This window comes from Phyllobates terribilis, unplaced genomic scaffold, assembly GCF_046119375.1.
Source record: "Phyllobates terribilis strain yellow unplaced genomic scaffold, ASM4611937v1 Scaffold_85__1_contigs__length_6476398, whole genome shotgun sequence".
NCBI classification, from domain to species: domain Eukaryota; kingdom Metazoa; phylum Chordata; class Amphibia; order Anura; family Dendrobatidae; genus Phyllobates; species Phyllobates terribilis.
Genome location: NW_027362845.1, coordinates 5922464 through 5947040, shown reverse-complemented (window position 1 = coordinate 5947040; position 24577 = coordinate 5922464). Strand labels below are relative to the sequence as shown.

The window sequence follows — 24577 nt, the reverse complement described above, 5'->3', positions numbered from 1 at the left end:
GGCATGTATCAGGTTAGCTATAGCTGACAATGAATTAAGGCTTGCAAGAGATGTCAAAAGCAATAAAAAAGGATTTTGGGGGTATGTCAAAAGTAAAAGAAAAGTCAAAGATGCTATAGGATTTTTACAGGATGAAAATGGAGAAATGGTAAGAGAGGATGTTGAGAAGGCCAAACTTTTTAATTCCTATTTTGCATCTGTTTTCTCTCAGAAAGAAAATGTAACATCAACTGATCTTCACTGTCCTTTTAAAGGAATAGAAGAATCCAAGTTATCTGTAAACAGAAAGATTGTGAGGGAATATTTAGCTAACATAAATGAGTTCAAGTCTCCAGGTCCAGATGAATTACACCCCAGAGTACTGAAGGAGATCGTAGAAGAAATTTTAGAACCACTCTCCATAATCTTTGAAAATTCTTGGAGAACAGGAGAAGTCCCAGAAGACTGGAGAAGAGCAAATGTTGTTCCTATCTTCAAAAAGGGGAAGAAGGTGGACCCAGGGAACTATAGGCCGGTGAGTCTGACTTCTATACCAGGAAAGATCTTTGAACAAATTATTAAACAACATGTATGTAAGTACCTGGATAAGAATGAAGTGATTAACCAGAGTCAGCATGGGTTTATAACTAACAAGTCATGTCAGACTAACTTAATTTCCTTCTATGACAGAATCACTGACTGGGTGGATCAGGGAAATGCTGTAGATATAGTATATCTTGACTTCAGCAAAGCATTTGACAAAGTATCTCACACCATCCTTATTGAAAAAATGACCAAGTATGCAATGGACCAGGCAACTGTTAGGTGGATTCATAACTGGCTTAGTGATCGGACTCAAAGGGTGATTGTAAATGGCTTCACATCCAGCTGGATGAATGTCTCAAGTGGGGTACCACAGGGCTCCGTCCTGGGACCTGTATTGTTCAACATCTTTATCAATGATTTAGATGAAGGAATTGAGGGTAAACTGATTAAATTTGCTGATGACACAAAGCTAGGAGGGATAGCTAATACTAGAGAAGAGAGAGAGAGGATTCAAAAAGACCTAAATAAACTGGAGCAGTGGGCAGCAACCAACAGAATGGTTTTTAACAGGGAAAAATGCAAAGTACTACATCTGGGCAATAAAAATGAAAAAAGCATATACAGAATGGGAGGAATAGAGCTAAGCAACAGTACATGTGAAAAAGACTTAGGTATACTAATAGATCATAGACTGAACATGAGTCAACAGTGTGATGCAGCAGCAAAAAAGGCAAATACAATTCTGGGATGTATTAACAGAAGCATACAGTCTAGATCACGTGAAGTCATTATTGGTCTTTACTCCTCTTTGGTCAGACCTCATCTGGAATACTGTGTACAGTTTTGGGCACCACATTTTAAAAAAGACATAGAACGGGAGCAAGTTCAGAGAAGAGCGACCAGAATGGTGACTGGTCTGCAAACCATGTCCTATGAGGAACGGTTGCAGGATTTGGGAATGTTTAGCTTGCAAAAAAGAAGACTGAGAGGAGACTTAATAGCTGTCTACAAATATGTCAAGGGCTGTCACATTGTAGAAGGATCATCTTTATTCTCTTTTGCACAAGGAAAGACTAGAAGCAATGGGATGAAACTAAATGGGAGGAGACACAGATTAGATATTAGAAAAAACTTTTTGACAGTTACGGTGATTAATGAGTGGAACAGGCTGCCACGAGAGGTGGTGAGTTCCCCTTCAATGGACGTCTTCAAACAGAGGCTGGACAGACATCTGTCTGAGATGATTTAGTGAATCCTGCTTTGAACAGGGGGTTGGACCAGATGACCCAGGAGGTCCCTTCCAACTCTACCATTCTATGATTCTATGATTCTATGGGGTCCATTATTCTGTATGGAGCATTATATGGGGTCCATTATTCTGTATGGAGCATTATATGAGGCCCACTATTCTGTATGCAGCATTATACGAGGCCCATTATTCTGTATGGAGCAATATATGGGGGTCCATTATTCAGTTTGGAGCATTATATGGGGTCCATTATTCTGTATGGAGCATTATATGGGGTTCATTATTCTGTATGGAGCATTATATGGGGTTCATTATTCTGTATGGAGCATTATATGAGGTCAATTATTCTGTATGGAGCAATATATGAGGCCCATTATTCTGTATAGAGCATTATATATGGCCCACTATTCTGTATGGAGCAATATATAGGGCCCATTATTCTGTATTGAGCAATATATGGGGTCCATTATTCTGTATGGAGCATTATATGGGGTCCATTATTTTGTATGGAGCATTATATGGGGTCCGTTACTCTGTATGGAGCAATATATAGGGCCCATTATTCTGTATTGAGCAATATATGGGGTCCATTATTCTGTATGGAGCATTATATGGGGTCCATTATTCTGTATCGAGCATTATATGGGGCCCATTATTCTGTATGGAGCATTATATGGGGTCCATTACTCTGTATGGAGCACTATATAGGGTCCATTATTCTGTATGCAGAGTTATATGAGGCCCATTGTTCTGTATGGAGCAATATATGAGGCCCATTATTCTGTATGGAGCAATATATGGGGTCCATTATTCTGTATGGAGCACTATATAGAGCCCATTATTCAGTATGAAGCATTATATGGGGCCCATTTTTCTGTATGGAGCATTATATGTGGCCCATTATTCTGTATGGAGCATTATATAGGGCCCATTATTCTGTATGGAGTATTATTTGGGGTCCATTATTCTGTATGGAGCAATATATGGGGTCCATTATTCTGTATGGAGCATTATATGGGGTCTATTATTCTGTATGGAGCATTATATGAGGCCCACTATTCTCTATGCAGCATTATATGAGGCCCATTATTCTGTATGGAGCAATATATGAGGCCCATTAATCTGTATGGAGCAATATATGATGCCCTTTATTCTGTACAGAGCATTATATATTGCCCACTATTCTGTATGGAGTATTATATGGGGTCCAATATTCTGTTTGGAGCAATATATGGGGTCCATTATTCTGTATGGAGCATTACATGGGGTTAATTATTCTGTATGGAGCATTATATGAGGTCAATTATTCTGTATGGAGAAATATATGGGGTCCATTATTCTCTATGCAGCATTATATGAGGCCCATTATTCTGTATGGAGCAATATATGGGGTTCATTATTCTGTATGGAGCACTATATACGGGCCATTATTCTGTATGAGGTGTTATTTGGGGTCCATTATTCTGTATGGAGCATTATATGGGGTTCATTATTCTGTATGGAGCAATATATGGGGTTCATTATTCTGTATGGAGCACTATATAGGGCCCATTATTCTGTATGGGGTATTATTGGGGTCCATTATTCTGTATGGAGCAATATATGACGTCCATTATTCTGTATGGAGCATTATATGGGGTCCATTATTCTGTATGGAGCATTATATCAGGTCACTTATTCTGTATGGAGCATTATATAGGGCCCATTATTCTGTATGGAGTATTATTTGGGGTTCATTATTCTGTATGGAGCAATATATGGGGTCCAATATTCTGTATGGAGCATTATATGAGGCCCACTATTCTGTATGCAGCATTATACGAGGCCTATTATTCTGTATGGAGCAATATATGGGGTCCATTATTCTGTTTGGAGCAATATATGGGGTCCATTATTCTGTATGGAGCATTATATGGGGTTCATTATTCTGTATGGAGCATTATATGAGGTCAATTATTCTGTATGGAGCATTATATAGGGCCCATTATTCTGTATGGAGTATTATTTAGGGTCCATTATTCTGTATGGAGCAATATATGGGGTCCATTATTCTGTAAGGAGCATTATATGGGGTCCATTATTCTGTATGGAGCATTATATGAGGTCATTTATTCTGTATGGAGCATTATATAGGGCCCATTATTCTGTAAGGAGTATTATTTGGGGTCCATTATTCTGTATGGAGCAATATATGGGGTCCATTATTCTGTATGGAGCATTATATGGGGTCCATTATTCTGTATTGAGCATTATATGACGCCCACTATTCTGTATGCAGCATTATACGAGGACCATTATTCTGTATGGAGCAATATATGAGGCCCATTATTCTGTATAGAGCATTATATATGGCCCACTATTCTGTATGGAGTATTATATGGGGTCCATTATTCTGTTTGGAGCAATATATGGGGTCCATTATTCTGTATGGAGCATTATATGGGGTCCATTATTCTGTATGGAGCATTATATGAGGCCCACTATTCTGTATGCAGCATTATACGAGGCCCTTTATTCTGTATGGAGCAATATATGGGGTCCATTATTCTGTTTGGAGCAATATATGAGGCCCATTATTCTGTATAGAGCATTATATATGGCCCACTATTCTGTATGGAGTATTATATGGGGTCCATTATTCTGTTTGGAGCAATATATGGGGTCCATTATTCTCTATGGAGCATTATATGGGGTCCATTATTCTGTATGGAGCATTATATGAGGCCCACTATTCTGTATGCAGCATTATACGAGGCCCATTATTCTGTATGGAGCAATATATGGGGTCCATTATTCTGTTTGGAGCAATATATGAGGCCCATTATTCTGTATAGAGCATTATATATGGCCCACTATTCTGTATGGAGTATTATATGGGGTCCATTATTCTGTTTGGAGCAATATATGGGGTCCATTATTCTGTATGGAGCATTATATGGGGTCCATTATTCTGTATGGAGCATTATATGAGGCCCACTATTCTGTATGCAGCATTATACGAGGCCCATTATTCTGTATGGAGCAATATATGGGGTCCATTATTCTGTTTGGAGCAATATATGGGGTCCATTATTCTGTATGGAGCATTATATGGGGTTCATTATTCTGTATGGAGCATTATATGGGGTTCATTATTCTGTATGGAGCATTATATGAGGTCAATTATTCTGTATGGAGCAATATATGAGGCCCATTATTCTGTATAGAGCATTATATATGGCCCACTATTCTGTATGGTGTATTATATGGGGTCCATTATTCTGTTTGGAGCAATATATGGGGTCCATTAATCTGTATGGAGCATTATATGGGGTTCATTATTCTGTATGGAGCATTATATGAGGTCAATTATTCTGTATGGAGAAATATATGGGGTCCATTATTCTCTATGGAGCATTATATGACGCCCATTATTCTGTATGGAGCAATATATGGGGTTCATTATTCTGTATGGAGCACTATATAGGGCCCATTATTCTGTAGAGGGTATTATTTGGGGTCCATTATTCTGTATGGAGCAATATATGGGGTCCATTATTCTGTATGGAGCATTATATGGGGTGCATTATTCTGTATGGACCATTATATGAGGCCCACTATTGTGTATGCAGCATTATATGAGGCCCATTATCCTGTATGGAGCAATATATGGGGTCCATTATTCTGTATGGAGTAATATATGGGGCCCACTATTCTGTATGGAGCATTATATTGGGCCCGCTATTCTGTATGGAGCAATGTATGGGGTCAATTATTCTGTATGGAGAAATATATGGGGTCCATTATTCTGTATGGAACATTATATTGTGCTCATTATTCTGTATGGAGCATTATATGAGACCCATTATTCTGTATGGAGCAATATATGGGGTCCATTGTTCTGTATGGAGCATTATATGGGGCCCATTTTTCTGTATGGAGCGCTATATGAGGCCCATTATTCTGTATGGAGCATTATATGGGGCCCATTATTCTGTATGGAGCATTATATGGGGTCCATTATTCTGTATGGAGCGCTATCTGAGGCCCATTATTCTGTATGGAGCAATATATGAGGCCCATTATTTTGTATGGATTATTATATGGGGCCCATTATTCTGTATGGAGCATTATATGGAGTCCATTACTCTGTATGGAGCACTATATGGGGTCCATTATTCTGTATGCAGAGTTATATGAGGCCCATTATTCTGTATGGAGCATTATATGGGGTCCATTATTCTGTATGGAGCATTATATGGTGTCCACTAATCTGTATGGAGCATTATATGGGGTCCACTATTCTGTATGGAGCAATATATGGGGTCCACTATTCTGTATGGAGCATTATATGGGGCCCACTATTCTGTGTGGAGGAATATATGGGGCCCATTATTCTGTATGGAGCAATATATGGGGCCCATTATTCTGTATGGAGCAATATATGAGGCCCATTTTTCTGTATGGAGCATTATATGGGGCCCATTATTTTGTATGGAGCATTATATGGGGTCCGTTACTCTGTATGGAGCAATATATGGGGTCATTATTCTGTATGGAGCAATATATGGGGGTCCATTAATCTGTATGGAGCATTATATGGGGCCCACTATTCTGTATGGAGCAATACATAGGGTCCATTATTCTGTATGGAGCATTATATAGGGCCCATTATTCTGTATGGAGTATTATTTGGGGTCCAATATTCTGTATGGAGCAATATATGGGGTCCATTATTCTGTATGGAGCATTATAAGGGGTCCATTATTCTGTATGGAGCATTATATGGGGCCCATTATTCTGTATGGAGCATTATATGGGGTCCATTACTCTGTATGGAGCACTATATTGGGTCCATTATTCTGTATGCAGTTATATGAGGCCCATTATTCTGTATGGAGCAATATATGAGGCCCATTATTCTGTATGGAGCAATATATGGGGTCCATTATTCTGTATGGAGCACTATATAGAGCCCATTATTCAGTATAAAGCATTATATTGGGCCCATTTTTCTGTATGGAGCATTATATGTGGCCCATTATTCTGTATGGAGCATTATATAGGGCCCATTATTCTGTATGGAGTATTATTTGGGGTCCATTATTCTGTATGGAGCAATATATGGGGTCCATTATTCTGTATGGATCATTATATGGGGTCTATTATTCTGTATGGAGCATTATATGAGGCCCACTATTCTCTATGCAGCATTATATGAGGCCCATTATTCTGTATGGAGCAATATATGTGGCCTATTAATCTGTATGGAGCAATATATGAGGCTCATTATTCTGTATAGAGCATTATACATTGCCCACTCTTCTGTATGGATTATTATATGGGGTCCAATATTCTGTTTGGAGCAATATATGGGGTCCATTATTCTGTATGGAGCATTATATGGGGTTCATTATGCTGTATGGAGCAATATATGAGGTCAATTATTCTGTATGGAGAAATATATGGGGTCCATTATTCTCTATGGAGCATTATATGAGGCCCATTATTCTGTATGGAGCAATATATGGGGTTCATTATTCTGTATGGAGCACTATATAGGGCCCATTATTCTGTATGAGGTGTTATTTGGAGTCCATTATTCTGTATGGAGCATTATATGGGGTTCATTATTCTGTATGGAGCATTATATGAGGTCAATTATTCTGTATGGAGAAATATATGGGGTCCATTATTCTCTATGGAGCATTATATGAGGCCCATTATTCTGTATGGAGCAATATATGGGGTTCATTTTTCTGTATGGAGCACTATATAGGGCCCATTATTCTGTTTGGGGTATTATTTGGGGTCCATTATTCTGTATGGAGCAATATATGGGGTCCATTATTCTGTATGGAGCATTATATGGGGTCCATTATTCTGTATGGAGCATTATATCAGGTCACTTATTCTGTATGGAGCATTATATAGGGCCCATTATTCTGTATGGAGTATTATTTGGGGTCCATTATTCTGTATGGAGCAATATATGGGGTCCATTATTCTGTATGGAGCATTATATGAGGCCCACTATTCTGTATGCAGCATTATACGAGGCCTATTATTCTGTATGGAGCAATATATGGGGTCCATTATTCTGTTTGGAGCAATATATGGGGTCCATTATTCTGTATGGAGCATTATATGGGGTTCATTATTCTGTATGGAGCATTATATGAGGTCAATTATTCTGTATGGAGCATTATATTGGGCCCATTATTCTGTATGGAGTATTATTTGGGGTCCATTATTCTGTATGGAGCAATATATGGGGTCCATTATTCTGTATGGAGCATTATATGGGGTCCATTATTCTATATGGAGCATTATATGAGGCCCACTATTTTGTATGCAGCATTATACGAGGCCCATTATTCTGTATGGAGCAATATATGAGGCCCATTTTTCTGTATGGAGCATTATATAAGGCCCATTATTCTGTATAGAGCATTATATATGGCCCACTATTCTGTATGGAGTATTATATGGGGTCCATTATTCTATTTGGAGCAATATATGGGGTCCATTATTCTGTATGGAGCATTATGTGGGGTTCATTATTCTGTATGGATCATTATATGAGGTCAATTATTCTGTATGGAGAAATATATGGGGTCCATTATTCTCTATGGAGCATTATATGAGGCCCATTATTCTGTATGGAGCAATATATGGGGTTCATTATTCTGTATGGAGCACTATATAGGGCCCATTATTCTGTATAGGGTATTATTTGGGGTCCATTATTCTGTATGGAGCATTTTATGGGGTCCATTATTCTGTATGGAGCATTATATGAGGCCCACTATTGTGTATGCAACATTATATGATGCCCATTATCCTGTATGGAGCAATATATGGGGTCCATTATTCTGTATGGAGCATTATATTGGGCCCACTATTTTGTATGGAGCAATATATGGGGTCAATTATTCTGTATGGAGAAATATATGGGGTCCATTATTCTGTATGGAACATTATATGTGGCCCATTATTCTGTATGGAGCATTATATGAGACCCATATTCTGTATGGAGCAATATATGGGGTCCATTATTCTGTATGGAACATTATGTGTGGCCCATTATTCTGTATGTAGCATTATATGAGACTCATTATTCTGTATGGAGCAATATATGGGGTTCATTATTCTGTGTGGAGCATTATATGGGGCCCATTATTCTGTATGGAGCAATATATGAGGCCCATTATTCTGTATGGATCATTATATGGGGCCCATTATTTTGTATGGAGCACTATATGGGGTCCATTCCTCTGTATGGAGCACTATATGGGGTCCATTATTCTGTATGCAGAGTTATATGAGGCCCATTATTCTGTATGGAGCATTATATGGCATCCATTATTCTGTATGGAGCATTATATGGCATCCACTAATCTGTATGGAGCATTATATGGGGTCCACTATTCTGTATGGAGCAATATATGGGGTCCATTATTCTGTATGGAGCATTATATGGGGCCCACTATTCTGTATGGAGCAATATATGGGGCCCATTATTCTGTATGGAGCAATATATGGGGCCCATTATTCTGTATGCAGCAATATATGAGGCCCATTTTTCTGTATGGAGCATTATATGGGGCCAATTATTTTGTATGGAGCATTATATGGGGTCCGATACCCTGTATGGAGCAATATATGGGGTCATTATTCTGTATGGAGCAATATATGGGGGTCCATTAATCTGTATGGAGCATTACATGGGGCCCACTATTCTGTATGGAGCAATACATAGGGTCCATTATTCTGTATGGAGCATTATATAGGGCCCATTATTCTGTATGGAGTATTATTTGGGGTCCATTATTCTGTATGGAGCAATATATGGGGTCCATTATTCTGTATGGAGCATTATATGGGGCCCATTATTTTGTATGGAGCATTATATGGGGTCCGTTACTCTGTATGGAGCAATATATAGGGCCCATTATTCTGTATGGAGCAATATATGGGGTCCATTATTCTGTATGGAGCATTATATGGGGTCCATTATTCTGTATGGAGCATTATATGGGGTCCATTATTCTGTATGGAGCAATATATAGGGTCCATTATTCTGCATGGAGCATTATATGGCGCCCATTATTCTGTATTTAGCATTATATGGGGTCCATTATGCTGTATGGAGCAATATATTGGGTCCATTATTCTGTATGGAGCATTATATGGGGTCCATTATTCTGTTTGGAGCATTATATGAGGCCCACTATTCTGTATGCAGCATTATACGAGGCCCATTATTCTGTATGGAGCAATATATGAGGCCCATTATTCTGTATGGAGCAATATATGAGTCCCATTATTCTGTATAGAGCATTATATAGGGCCCACTATTCTGTATGGAGTATTATATGGGGTCCATTATTCTCTTTGGAGCAATATATGGGGTCCATTATTCTGTATGGATCATTATATGGGATTCATTATTCTGTATGGAGCATTATATGAGGTCAATTATTCTGTATGGAGAAATATATGGGGTCCATTATTCTCTATGGAGCATTATATGAGGCCTATTATTCTGTATGGAGCAATATATGGGGTTCATTATTCTGTATGGAGCACTATATAGGGCCCATTATTCTGTACAGGGTATTATTTGGGGTCCATTATTCTGTATGGAGCAATATATGCGGTCCATTATTCTGTATGGAGCATTATTTGGGATCCATTATTCTGTATGGAGCATTATATGAGGCCCACTATTGTGTATGCAGCATTATATGAGGCCCATTATCCTGTATGGAGAAATATATGGGGTCCATTATTCTGTATGGAGCAATATATGGGGCCCACTATTCTGTATGGAGCATTATATTGGGCCCACTATTCTGTATGGAGCAATATATGGGGTCAATTATTCTGTATGAAGAAATATATGGGGTTCATTATTCTGTATGAAACATTATATGGGGCCCATTATTCTGTATGGAGCATTATATGAGACCCATTATTCTGTATGGAGAAATATATGGGGTCCATTATTCTGTATGGAACATTATATGTGGCCCATTATTCTGTATGGAGCATTATATGAGACCCATTATTCTGTATGGAGCAATATATGGGGTCCATTATTCTGTATGGAGCATTATATGGGGCCCATTATTCTGTATGGAGCGCTATATGAGGCCCTTTATTCTGTATGGAGCATTATATGGGGCCCATTATTATGTATGGAGCATTATATGGTGTCCACTATTCTGTATGGAGCGCTATATGAGGCCCATTATTCTGTATGGAGCAATATATGAGGCCCATTATTCTGTATGGATCATTATATGGGGTCCATTACTCTGTATGGAGCACAATATGGGGTCCATCAATCTGTGTGCAGAGTTATATGAGGCCCATTATTCTGTATGGATCATTATATGGGATTCATTATTCTGTATGGAGCATTATATGAGGTCAATTATTCTGTATGGAGAAATATATGGGGTCCATTATTCTCTATGGAGCATTATATGAGGCCTATTATTCTGTATGGAGCAATATATGGGGTTCATTATTCTGTATGGAGCACTATATAGGGCCCATTATTCTGTACAGGGTATTATTTGGGGTCCATTATTCTGTATGGAGCAATATATGCGGTCCATTATTCTGTATGGAGCATTATTTGGGATCCATTATTCTGTATGGAGCATTATATGAGGCCCACTATTGTGTATGCAGCATTATATGAGGCCCATTATCCTGTATGGAGAAATATATGGGGTCCATTATTCTGTATGGAGCAATATATGGGGCCCACTATTCTGTATGGAGCATTATATTGGGCCCACTATTCTGTATGGAGCAATATATGGGGTCAATTATTCTGTATGAAGAAATATATGGGGTTCATTATTCTGTATGGAACATTATATGGGGCCCATTATTCTGTATGGAGCATTATATGAGACCCATTATTCTGTATGGAGAAATATATGGGGTCCATTATTCTGTATGGAACATTATATGTGGCCCATTATTCTGTATGGAGCATTATATGAGACCCATTATTCTGTGTGGAGCAATATATGGGGTCCATTATTCTGTATGGAGCATTATATGGGGCCCATTATTCTGTATGGAGCGCTATATGAGTCCCTTTATTCTGTATGGAGCATTATATGGGGCCCATTATTATGTATTGAGCATTATATGGTGTCCATTATTCTGTATGGAGCGCTATATGAGGCCCATTATTCTGTATGGAGCAATATATGAGGCCCATTATGCTGTATGGATCATTATATGGGGTCCATTACTCTGTATGGAGCACAATATGGGGTCCATCAATCTGTGTGCAGAGTTATATGAGGCCCATTATTCTGTATGGAGCATTATATGGGGTCCATTATTCTGTATGGAGCATTATGTGGCGTCCACTAATCTGTATGGAGCATTATATGGGGTCCACTATTCTGTATGGAGCAATATATGGGGTCCATTATTCTCTATGGAGCATTATATGGGGCCCACTATTCGGTATGGAGCAATATATGGGGTCCATTATTCTGTATGGAGCAATATATGGGGTCCATTATTCTGTATGGAGCATTATATGGGGCCCATTATTTTGTATGGAGCATTATATGGGGTCCGTTACTCTGTATGGAGCAATATATAGGGCCCATTATTCTGTATGGAGCAATATATGGGGTCCATTATTCTGTATGGAGCATTATATGGGGTCCATTATTCTGTATGGAGCATTATATGGGGTCCATTATTCTGTATGGAGCAATATATAGGGTCCATTATTCTGCATGGAGCATTATATGGCGCCCATTATTCTGTATTGAGCATTATATGGGGTCCATTATGCTGTATGGAGCAATATATTGGGTCCATTATTCTGTATGGAGCATTATATGGGGTCCATTATTCTGTTTGGAGCATTATATGAGGCCCACTATTCTGTATGCAGCATTATACGAGGCCCATTATTCTGTATGGAGCAATATATGAGGCCCATTATTCTGTATGGAGCAATATATGAGTCCCATTATTCTGTATAGAGCATTATATAGGGCCCACTATTCTGTATGGAGTATTATATGGGGTTCATTATTCTCTTTGGAGCAATATATGGGGTCCATTATTCTGTATGGATCATTATATGGGATTCATTATTCTGTATGGAGCATTATATGAGGTCAATTATTCTGTATGGAGAAATATATGGGGTCCATTATTCTCTATGGAGCATTATATGAGACCTATTATTCTGTATGGAGCAATATATGGGGTTCATTATTCTGTATGGAGCACTATATAGGGCCCATTATTCTGTACAGGGTATTATTTGGGGTCCATTATTCTGTATGGAGCAATATATGCGGTCCATTATTCTGTATGGAGCATTATTTGGGATCCATTATTCTGTATGGAGCATTATATGAGGCCCACTATTGTGTATGCAGCATTATATGAGGCCCATTATCCTGTATGGAGAAATATATGGGGTCCATTATTCTGTATGGAGCAATATATGGGGCCCACTATTCTGTATGGAGCATTATATTGGGCCCACTATTCTGTATGGAGCAATATATGGGGTCAATTATTCTGTATGAAGAAATATATGGGGTTCATTATTCTGTATGAAACATTATATGGGGCCCATTATTCTGTATGGAGCATTATATGAGACCCATTATTCTGTATGGAGAAATATATGGGGTCCATTATTCTGTATGGAACATTATATGTGGCCCATTATTCTGTATGGAGCATTATATGAGACCCATTATTCTGTATGGAGCAATATATGGGGTCCATTATTCTGTATGGAGCATTATATGGGGCCCATTATTCTGTATGGAGCGCTATATGAGGCCCTTTATTCTGTATGGAGCATTATATGGGGCCCATTATTATGTATGGAGCATTATATGGTGTCCACTATTCTGTATGGAGCGCTATATGAGGCCCATTATTCTGTATGGAGCAATATATGAGGCCCATTATTCTGTATGGATCATTATATGGGGTCCATTACTCTGTATGGAGCACAATATGGGGTCCATCAATCTGTGTGCAGAGTTATATGAGGCCCATTATTCTGTATGGATCATTATATGGGATTCATTATTCTGTATGGAGCATTATATGAGGTCAATTATTCTGTATGGAGAAATATATGGGGTCCATTATTCTCTATGGAGCATTATATGAGGCCTATTATTCTGTATGGAGCAATATATGGGGTTCATTATTCTGTATGGAGCACTATATAGGGCCCATTATTCTGTACAGGGTATTATTTGGGGTCCATTATTCTGTATGGAGCAATATATGCGGTCCATTATTCTGTATGGAGCATTATTTGGGATCCATTATTCTGTATGGAGCATTATATGAGGCCCACTATTGTGTATGCAGCATTATATGAGGCCCATTATCCTGTATGGAGAAATATATGGGGTCCATTATTCTGTATGGAGCAATATATGGGGCCCACTATTCTGTATGGAGCATTATATTGGGCCCACTATTCTGTATGGAGCAATATATGGGGTCAATTATTCTGTATGAAGAAATATATGGGGTTCATTATTCTGTATGGAACATTATATGGGGCCCATTATTCTGTATGGAGCATTATATGAGACCCATTATTCTGTATGGAGAAATATATGGGGTCCATTATTCTGTATGGAACATTATATGTGGCCCATTATTCTGTATGGAGCATTATATGAGACCCATTATTCTGTATGGAGCAATATATGGGGTCCATTATTCTGTATGGAGCATTATATGGGGCCCATTATTCTGTATGGAGCGCTATATGAGTCCCTTTATTCTGTATGGAGCATTATATGGGGCCCATTATTATGTATTGAGCATTATATGGTGTCCATTATTCTGTATGGAGCGCTATATGAGGCCCATTATTCTGTATGGAGCAATATATGAGGCCCATTATTCTGTATGGATCATTATATGGGGTCCATTACTCTGTATGGAGCACAATATGGGGTCCATCAATCTGTGTGCAGAGTTATATGAGGCCCATTATTCTGTATGGAGCATTATATGGGGTCCATTATTCTGTATGGAGCATTATGTGGCGTCCACTAATCTGTATGGAGCATTATATGGGGTCCACTATTCTGTATGGAGCAATATATGGGGTCCATTATTCTGTATGGAGCATTATATGGGGCCCACTATTCGGTATGGAGCAATATATGGGGCCCATTATTCTGTATGGAGCATTATATAGGGCCCATTATTTTGTATGGAGCATTATATGGGGTCCGTTTCTCTGTATGGAGCAATATATGGGGTCATTATTCTGTATGGAGCAATATATGGGGGTCCATTAATCTGTATGGAGCATTATATGGGGCCCACTATTCTGTATAGTGCAATATATAGGGTCCATTATTCTGTATGGAGCATTATATGGGGCCCATTATTCTGTATGGAGTATCATTTGTGGTCCATTATTCTGTATGGAGCAATATATGGGGTTCATTATTCTGTATGGAGCATTATATGGGGCCCATTATTTTGTATGGAGCATTATATGGGGTCCGTTACCCTGTATGGAGCAATATGTAGGGCCCATTATTCTGTATGGAGCAATATATGGGGTCCATTATTCTGTATGGAGCCTTATATGGGGTCCATTATTCTGTATGGAGCATTAGATGGGGTCCATTATTCTGTATGGAGCAATATATAGGGTCCATTATTCTGCATGGAGCATTATATGGGGCCCATTATTCTGTATTGAGCATTATATGGGGTCCATTATTCTGTATGGAGCGCTATATGAGGCCCATTATTCTGTATGGAGCAATATATGAGGCCCATTATTCTGTATGGAGCATTATATTGGGCCCATTATTCTGTATGGAGCATTATATGGGGTCCATTACTCTGTTTGGAGCACTATATGGGGTCCATTATTCTGTATGCAGCGTTATATGAGGCCCATTATTCTGTATGGAGCAATATATGGGGTCCATTATTCTGTATGGAGCATTATATGGGGTCCATTATTCTGTATGGAGCATTATATGGGGTCCATTATTCTGTATGGAGCATTATATGGCGTCCACTAATCTGTATGAAGCATTATATGGGGTCCACTATTCTGTATGGAGCAATATATGGTGTCCATTATTCTGTATGGAGCATTATATGGGGCCAACTATTCTGTATGGAGCAATTTATGGGGCCCATTATTCTGTATGGAGCAATATATGAGGCCCATTTTTCTGTATGGAGCATTATATGGGGCCCATTATTTTTTATGGAGCATTATATGGGGCTCATTATTCTGTATGGAGCAATATATGGGGGTCCATTAATCTGTATGGAGCATTATATGGGGCCCACTATTCTGTATGGAACAATACATAGGGTCTATTATTCTGTATGGAGCATTATATAGGGTCCATTATTCTGTATGGAGTATTATTTGGGGTCCATTATTCTGTATGGAGCAATATATGGGGTCCATTATTCTGTATGGAGCATTATATGGGGTCCATTATTCTGTATGGAGCATTATATGAGGCCCACTATTCTGTATGCAGCATTATACGAGGCCCATTATTCTGTATGGAGCAATATATGAGGCCTATTTTTCTGTATGGAGCAATATATGAGGCCCATTATTCTGTATGGAGCATTATATAGGGCCCACTATTCTGTATGGAGCATTATATAGGGCCCATTATTCTGTATAGAGCAATATATGGGGTCCATTATTCTGTATGGAGCATTATATTGGGTCCATTATTCTGTATGGAGCATTATATGGGGTCCATTATTCAGTATGAGCAATATATAGTGTCCATTATTCTGTATGGAGCATTATATGGGGCCCATTATTCTGTATGGAGCAATATATGGGGACAATTATATGATCTTTTTTCAACCTATGTAAATATGTAACATCCCCCATGTTAATGTATGGCGATCTCCACTCCAGGACATTCAGAACTTATCTTAGAAAATTCACCAAAATGGGGATGAAAACCATAATTACCAAAAAAGTGAGGTTCCAGTTGACTGATTGATCTGACTATTAAAGGTGAAATCAGCAAGAGGTAAGAATGAAGACCAGTCCTTCTGCTGAGGCGCAACAAAACACCTTAAAATTTGTTCCAAAGATTGATTTATCCTTCCTGCCTGACCATTGGTTTCAGGGTGGTAGGCACAGGAACATGACAAGTCAATCCCCAGCTTATTACAAAACGCTCTCCAGAATTTGGAGCCAAATTGCGCTCCCCTATCAGACACAATGTTATGAGGAATTCCATGTAACCTCACCACATGACAATTAAACAACCTGGAGAGTGTCTCCCATCAGGTAACCCTGACAAAGGAACAAAATGAGCCCGTTTACTGAATCGGTCAACCACCCAAATAACAGTCTTCCCACCAGACAGAGGCAAATCCATGATGAAATCCATGGACAGATGAGTCCACTGTCATTCTGGAATTGGCAATGGGGCTAATACACCGGCCGGCCGCTTATGACAGACTTTAGCGTTTGCACAAACTTCTCAAGTGGATACAAAATCTTTAGGTCGGTTTCACATCTCCATTTTTTTCCAGTACCGGAGCTATCCGTGTTACGTGTTGCATCCGTGTGCTGTCCATGTTTATCATCCGTGTGCTTTCCGTGTGAATATGTACTGGAAGTTACAATTTGTTTCAGAAATGATAATTTTATCTATAATTAAATGGTTTGATATGGAAAAGGTGTGCCAATTTAGTAATTAGGTACTAAAATCCTTAAAAGCACCATTAGCTCACACATTTATGCTTTGGCTCGTGTGTTAGTAGTTCTGTGGTTTGACAGATATGTCTGTTTCCAATGAGGCGTTGTTGTGGTTGGACTGGCTTCTGTCCCGTCGCTTTGTGGTTCTGCGTCATATTCTTGGTGAAGAACCACGGCGTCCCAAACACTATGGGTTCACCCTCTCCTCTTGCAACGTGGGGCATATGGACATTTTCATACATTGGAAAATAAACTTCGCAAATATACAGCAAAGTTTGTGGCTTTCTGTCGCCTGTCCATGTGTTGTTTGGACAAACGTCTGGAGGATTTGTGTCCTTTCATACTTAGACAAGACACCTGCATGAGACTAAGCATTTCTCCAGAGGAGCGTTTGCTAGTAACCGAGGTAAGTTTCTTCCTCACTCATTTTTTGATAACCCCTTAACTATGTTTGCCAGTGAACATTATTTATTAATTGTAATGCACACGCCCGGGCTGAGCGGCGTGTGCGTGTGATTCCACTGGACCGTGCCGGAGAGTGAATGCCTGGAGGGGCGTAACTAGGTATTCACCCGATCCGACCAGGGTCGCACGACGGCATACGACGCCAGTGCACCAAGGAGGAACCGAGTAGAGGGACCAGGTGCTACTCCAGGACAGACCCCGGACACGGCTGTTGACCCACACAGGGGAATACAGGAACAGACTGGTGGGTATAGGCAGGCACGACTGGTATGCAGGCAGGCGGGTATGCAGGCAGGGGGGTACAGGCAAGCACGGCTAGAGTGCAGACAGGGAGGCACTAGCAGGTAGGAACACAGGCGGGATAGGACCCAGTACACACTGGGACTCAGGAACAGAACCACAGATGTGGCGGACAAACACAGCAGAGTGAGGCCGCCCAGAGAGGTGAGCGAGAGCAGGGCAGGACGAGACCGCCTGGAGCGGTGAGCAAGAGTAGAGCAGGACGAGGCCGCCTGGAGCAGTGAGCAAGAGGTCAGAGCTGAGCGAGACTGCCGGAGCAGTGAGCAAGGAGACAGAGCAGAGCGAGACTGCCGGGGCAGTGAGCAAAGGAGTCAGAGCAGAACGAGACTGCCGGAGCAGTGAGCAAAGGAGTCAGAGCGGAGCGAGACTGCCGGAGCAGTGAGCAAAGGAGTCAGAGCGGAGCGAGACTGCCGGAGCAGTGAGCTAAGGAGTCAGAGTGGAGTGAGACTGCCGGAGCAGTGAGCAAAGGAGTCAGAGCGGAGCGAGACTGCCGGAGCAGTGAGCAAAGGAGTCAGAGCGGAGCGAGACTGCCGGAGCAGTGAGCAAGGCAGAGCAGGCTAGAACCGCCGGAGCGGTGAGCAAGGCAGAGCAGGCTAGAACCGCCGGAGCGGTGAGCAAGGCAGAGCAGGCTAGAACCGCCGGAGCGGTGAGCAAGGCAGAGCAGGCTAGAACCGCCGGAGCGGTGAGCAAGGCAGAGCAGGCTAGAACCGCCGGAGCGGTGAGCAAGGCAGAGCAGGCTAGAACCGCCGGAGCGGTGAGCAAGGCAGAGCAGGCTAGAACCGCCGGAGCGGTGAGCAAGGCAGAACAGGCTAGAACCGCCAGAGTGGTGAGCAAGGCAGAGCAGGCTAGAACCGCCGGAGCGGTGAGCAAGGCAGAGCATGCTAGAACCGCCGGAGCGGTGAGCAAGGCAGAGCAGGCTAGAACCGCCGGAGCGGTGAGCAAGGCAGAGCAGGGGGGACAGGACTCTGTTCACACGGAACAGACAGGAAGGGAAAGGCAGAGCCAGATACCCACAGGGTACTTGCAGTGAAGTAGCGAGTGGACCACAAACTCACAAACGGGAGTACAGAGACAACAAGCAGGAGTAAGGTACGAGTTCAGACTCTGCAGAAAAAGGAAAGGTACGGACATAGAGAAACACGGGAAAACAGGCTAGAAGAGTATACAGACAAGAACAGACACAGTAGCAAGATACAGGAGCGGGTCTAGGTAGCAGCCCCTAGAAGGCGGGAGGAACAGGCTAGGAGCGTGTTCAGACAGGACAGGCAAAATACAGGAGCGGGTCTAGGTAATCGGCCCCTAGAAGGCAGGAGGAACAGGCTAGGAGCGTGTTCAGACAGGACAGACTAGATACAGGAGCGGGTCTAGGAATGCAGCCCCTAGAGGGCGAGAGGAACAGGCTAGGAGCGTGTTCAGACAGGCCTGGAAATACAGCCTCCAGGATAGGCAGACAAGAGAACACAGAACGGACCTGGCACATTCAGAGTGCAAGAGCACACTAAATGAAACACAATGCTCAGGCAGGGATTGATTGGAGCAGCTGGTTAAATACCAGGTGACAGACAGCAATAGGCTGAGGACGCTCAAGGGGTGTGACCCACAGCAGGTACAAAAAGCAGGAAGTGATCGGGCGCCGCCCTTAAGCAGCAGAAACAGACACAAACAGACAGCATGGAGGGAAGCCAGAGAGACATTCTGGACTGGAGATCAAGTGCGCGCTCTTGCACAGTGGGAGATGGACCACAATGCAAGGACGCCGCCAGGTATGTTACATAAATGCTGCCCATGTTTTATTAATCTCCAAGGTTAAAGTTTACAAATGCAACCACAATTATTTGCATATGTGAAATGATAGCGAAGCTAAGGCCATTCCCCTCCCCCACATGTGTTATCCATCATTTGGCAGCTCTCCAGTATATGTCACACCTGTGTGCTTCCTTCATAGTTGTGGTTTCTGTTCTGCCCAAACACTGGCCATGTATTGAATATGGTTGGATGTGAATTTTTGGGGATTACATTTTCTGCCTATAATATGTTTTCACTATATTCCCCATTTTATAACCCAATCAGTGTACATTGCTTATTTGTGAACTGAAATCTTTTGGTCATTATGTCTGAATTTGGTTTTTAAAATGTTTTTATTAGTAATTTCAGATTCCTGGCTACTGGCAATTCCTTTAGTTCCCCCCATTTCCAGTTCCTCCTTGGCACTTCGACAATTTCACAGATTGTGCGGACAACCTGTGATATTATTTGGGACAAGCTGAAGAGCCGGTTGATGCCTCAGCCAACAGCACATGACTGGGTGAGGATTGCCCAGGGGTTCATGGAAGCAGCACAGTTTCCCAATTGTATAGATGCACTAGATGGGAAGCACATTCGTGTCAAGAAGCCGCCAAACTCAGGCTCATGATTCTTTAATAAATTACATTTTTTTCTCAGCAGTGCTGCTGGCTTTTGCTGACAGATGCTCGTATTATTCGCTCCTCCAGATTTGCAAGGCGGCTTGCTGAAACGAATGCCAACCTTCCCCAGCCATGTGCACTTCCAGGAGCCTCTGGTCCACCTGCACCATTTATTATGGTTGCTGATGAGGGTTTTGTGCTCTCAAGCCATGTTTTGAGGCAGTTTGCGTGGAGAGTTTGGAGACACAGAGGCGCATTTTTATCATGCGATTGACGAAAGCCTGTTGTTTTGTTGAGCGTGATTTTGGATTGTTAACCTCTAAGTGGCGTATATTTGACAGTGCTATACAAAGGCATCCTGCCAATGTCAAGGCAGCCATAAAGGCAAGCATCCTCTTACATAACGAACATATGAATCATCCTTGGATGATGTTGAGGATGTGAGAATGTTCAGCGTGCTATTACCACACGTTATTCAGCGTGGTCCACAACCTGGTCCCTCTGGCCTTCGAGTCAGGAATATATTTTGTGATTATTTTATGTCACCAGAGTGTAGTGTCCCATGGCAAATAGAGTGAAACAAATAATGTCAACATTAGATAGAATTGTAGGTAAAGGTTTTTTTTAATTGGCTTTGTTTCAAAATTGCTTAGAAACATTAGTTAGGGACTCGCGAGACAATGAGGATCCTTGACGGGGGTTGTGAGCTTATTTTTGTTTGTGGAAAAGGTTACACACTCTTCACAAAGCCTTCCTCTTTCCCAGACAAAATAACAAATACCTCATTTCTAAATTTAACATAAAATAAAAAAACAAAAAAAAATTAACTTAACCAAATTTTCAATTAGTTATTTTTCAACTAGGCTGATATCTGTGTTTACATAATAAATGTTTTAATTACCACAAATGTCTGTGTCATTGAAGCATCGTCTGATCCATTAACCACTTCGCGCCAGAGCCTGTTTTTGCCTTCGTGACCGGGCCAATTTTTTCAATTCTGACCACTGTCACTTTATGAAGTAATTACTCTGGAACGCTTCAACGGATCCCCCTGATTCTGAGATTGCTTTTTCGTGACATATTGTACTTCATGATAGTGGTAAAATTTCTTTGATATCACTTACGTTTATTTGTGAAAAAATCGGAAATTTGGCGAAAATTTTGAAAATTTTGCAATTTTCAAACTTTGAATTTTCATGCCCTTAATAGTGTTGAGCATTCCGATACTGAAATATCGGGTATCAGCCGATATTCGCGGTATCGGAATTCCGATACTTAATTCCGATACTTTTAGAATATCGTATACCGGAATCGGAAGTTCCCATAATGCAATGAGCCAGTTTCATTTTATTCAGCCAATGAGGATCCTAAGAAGTGTGGGCACATCCTGTTAGGCATGTTGACTAATGGCATGGCTGTGATTGGCTGCTGAAATGATGTCATGATGCACAATAAAAGCCGCCGCCGCCATTTTGAGCTCACTCTGCTGTGAATTCAGTTAGGGATAGGACGCTATTGTTCTGAGGGACAGTTTTAGCTACCTATTTGCTCTATTCTGCTTTACCCAAGCTACTTTATAAATCGTTGTGCCTTGCAGTGCTAGTGCACAGTTCTCTGTGCTGTTCACCGCTGTCTGCAAGGTCTGGTGTGTGAGTGCAGCTCACCCTGCAGTGTGTGCTTCAGCCACGTCTGGTTGTAGTGCGCTCAGCGAGCGTCACTGCCTCATACATTGTCCTTTTTTGCTAATTGATAATTTTTCATGATTTCTCCTATTAGTGTGGTGGTTCCATCCGTATTCAGCTAAATTGGTTCCAAACACACTATATAGGAGTAGATGGAGAATTTTTTTTTTGTCTTGCAGCGCTAGTGCACAGTGCTCTGCATCTGTACTGTGCACCGCTGTCTGCAAGGTCTGTGTGTGTGAGCGCAGCTCATCCTGCAGTGTGTACTTCAGCCACGTCTGGTTGTAGTGCGCTCAGCGTGCGTCACTGCCTCATACATTATCCTTTTTTGCTAATTGATAATTTTTCCTGATATCTCCTATTAGTGTGGTGGTTCCATCCGTATTCAGCTACATTGGTTGCAAACACACTATATAGGAGTAGATAGAGGAGCCTTTCTGCAGCATTGGGCCCTGCAGCCCCAACAGATTAGTATTAGCCTATTTTTTGTAGCCTCATCTATTGCATTGTAGGTTACCTTCCTACATTGTAATAGCTACAAAAAGTTTGTGATACTATTGGTATTACATCTTTGGGCACACCCAGTGTCTTTTTGTGACAAAAAAAACCTAAATAAAGTTCACCAAACACTCCACTTTACAGTTGTGTAGGCCACATTAGCTCATATTAAAGTCTAGTCCACACTTTATAAAATTAGTGTTTCTTATACCAGTTAGCTGCTGTTCAGGAATAAGCACACTAAGCCCTTAGTACTTTTCTGCCTATATTTACCAGTCTACCAAGATGAAGAAGGCAGGGAATAAGGCATGTGGTCGTGGTCGTGGTCGTGGGCGTGGAGGTTCTGCAGGGAGAGGACGTGAGGATTCTGTGCCTGCAGGGAGAGGACGTGGAGATTCTGTGCCTGCTGCGGGCACCAGTGACTCAGCATCCCACAGTTTTACCAGGGAACAGTCCTTTATGCGCAGCTTTGTAGGAGCTAGCCGTACCCCACTGCTGTGGGAGGACCAAATTGAAGCCGTTGTCGGATGGATGGCAGCTAACGCATCGACTTCAATTAGTTCCAGATCCTCTCAGGTCCTGAGCACTGAAGAGCACCAATCTGTCTCTTCACCACCTGCCAAATTGCCCAGGCAGTCAGAGAGCCCTGGACAGGAGCCATCTCTACTTCTGTTCTCTGAATCTCTTGGCTTGGAAAGAGGGGGCCAGCCAAGCAGAATTCTAGAATTTAAAGAAGAGGTAGTATGCAGCGATGCGCAACTGCTTTGTCTCTCTGAATCTGAAGAGGTGGGTGGGCCAGTGCCTATGGTCAGCACACCTCAGTACGCATCTGATGATGAGACTCAGGTGCCACTTTCTGGTGCGTACTGTGCTCTCGAGACTACCCAGGAGAAGCAGTTGTTTGAAGAGGGTGGTGTAGATGATGAGGTCCTTGACTCGTCATAGCGTGATGGACAGGAAGGTGGTGGAAGCAGCTCTGAGGAAGAGATTCCCCGAACGGCCCAAAAAGGAGGGAGAGGGAGGGGGCAGACTTGGTTGCCTGTAGCCTCCACTTTGGCACCCATTAGGAGCATGGCTCTTCCAAAATCCAAAGCGGGTGCTCCCAAGACTTGCAGTGCCTGGTCCTTTTTTGACACAGTTGCAGATGACATTTGCTTTGTCAAATGCAAGCTGTGTAATCATAAGGTGAAAAGAGGGAAAAGTGTCAGCAACCTCAATAACACAAATATGTGGAAACATGTGCGGACCAAGCACGTGGTGGAGTTACAAAAACACACTGAAGACCTAGGCCAACCTACAGCGCCACCTACCACCTCTTCAGCTCGTGTTGTAGCCTCTTCCTCCAGCTCACACACAGCTGGTTCGGCTTCCTCACAGGATCGCCATGGAAGAATCTCTGGCACTGTTGTACAGAGACACAATGTAATTCCACCCACAGCACCACTTTCCCTGTCATCCTCCCACTCCCAGGCCAGTCTACAGCCATCGTTAGCACAGGCATGGGAGAAAAGGCGCCCATATTCGGCAAACCACCCCTGAGCACAGGCTCTGAATGCTGGCATTGCTAAACTACTGGCCCTTGAAATGCTATCATTCAGGCTGGTGGAGACTGACACCTTCCGTAAATTTATGGCATTGGCACACAATACAACGTGCCCAGCCGCTTTTATTTCAGCAGGCAAGCCGTTCCTGCCCTGCAACAGCATGT

The 24577-nt window shown here is 41.6% G+C and overlaps 1 pseudogene; it reads left to right on the top strand.

Annotated features, from left to right (window-relative positions):
* The first annotated feature begins 17615 nt into the window (after window positions 1-17615).
* On the top strand, window positions 17616-21133 carry LOC141197642 (uncharacterized; annotated as a pseudogene).
* Window positions 21134-24577: the final 3444 nt, after the last annotated feature.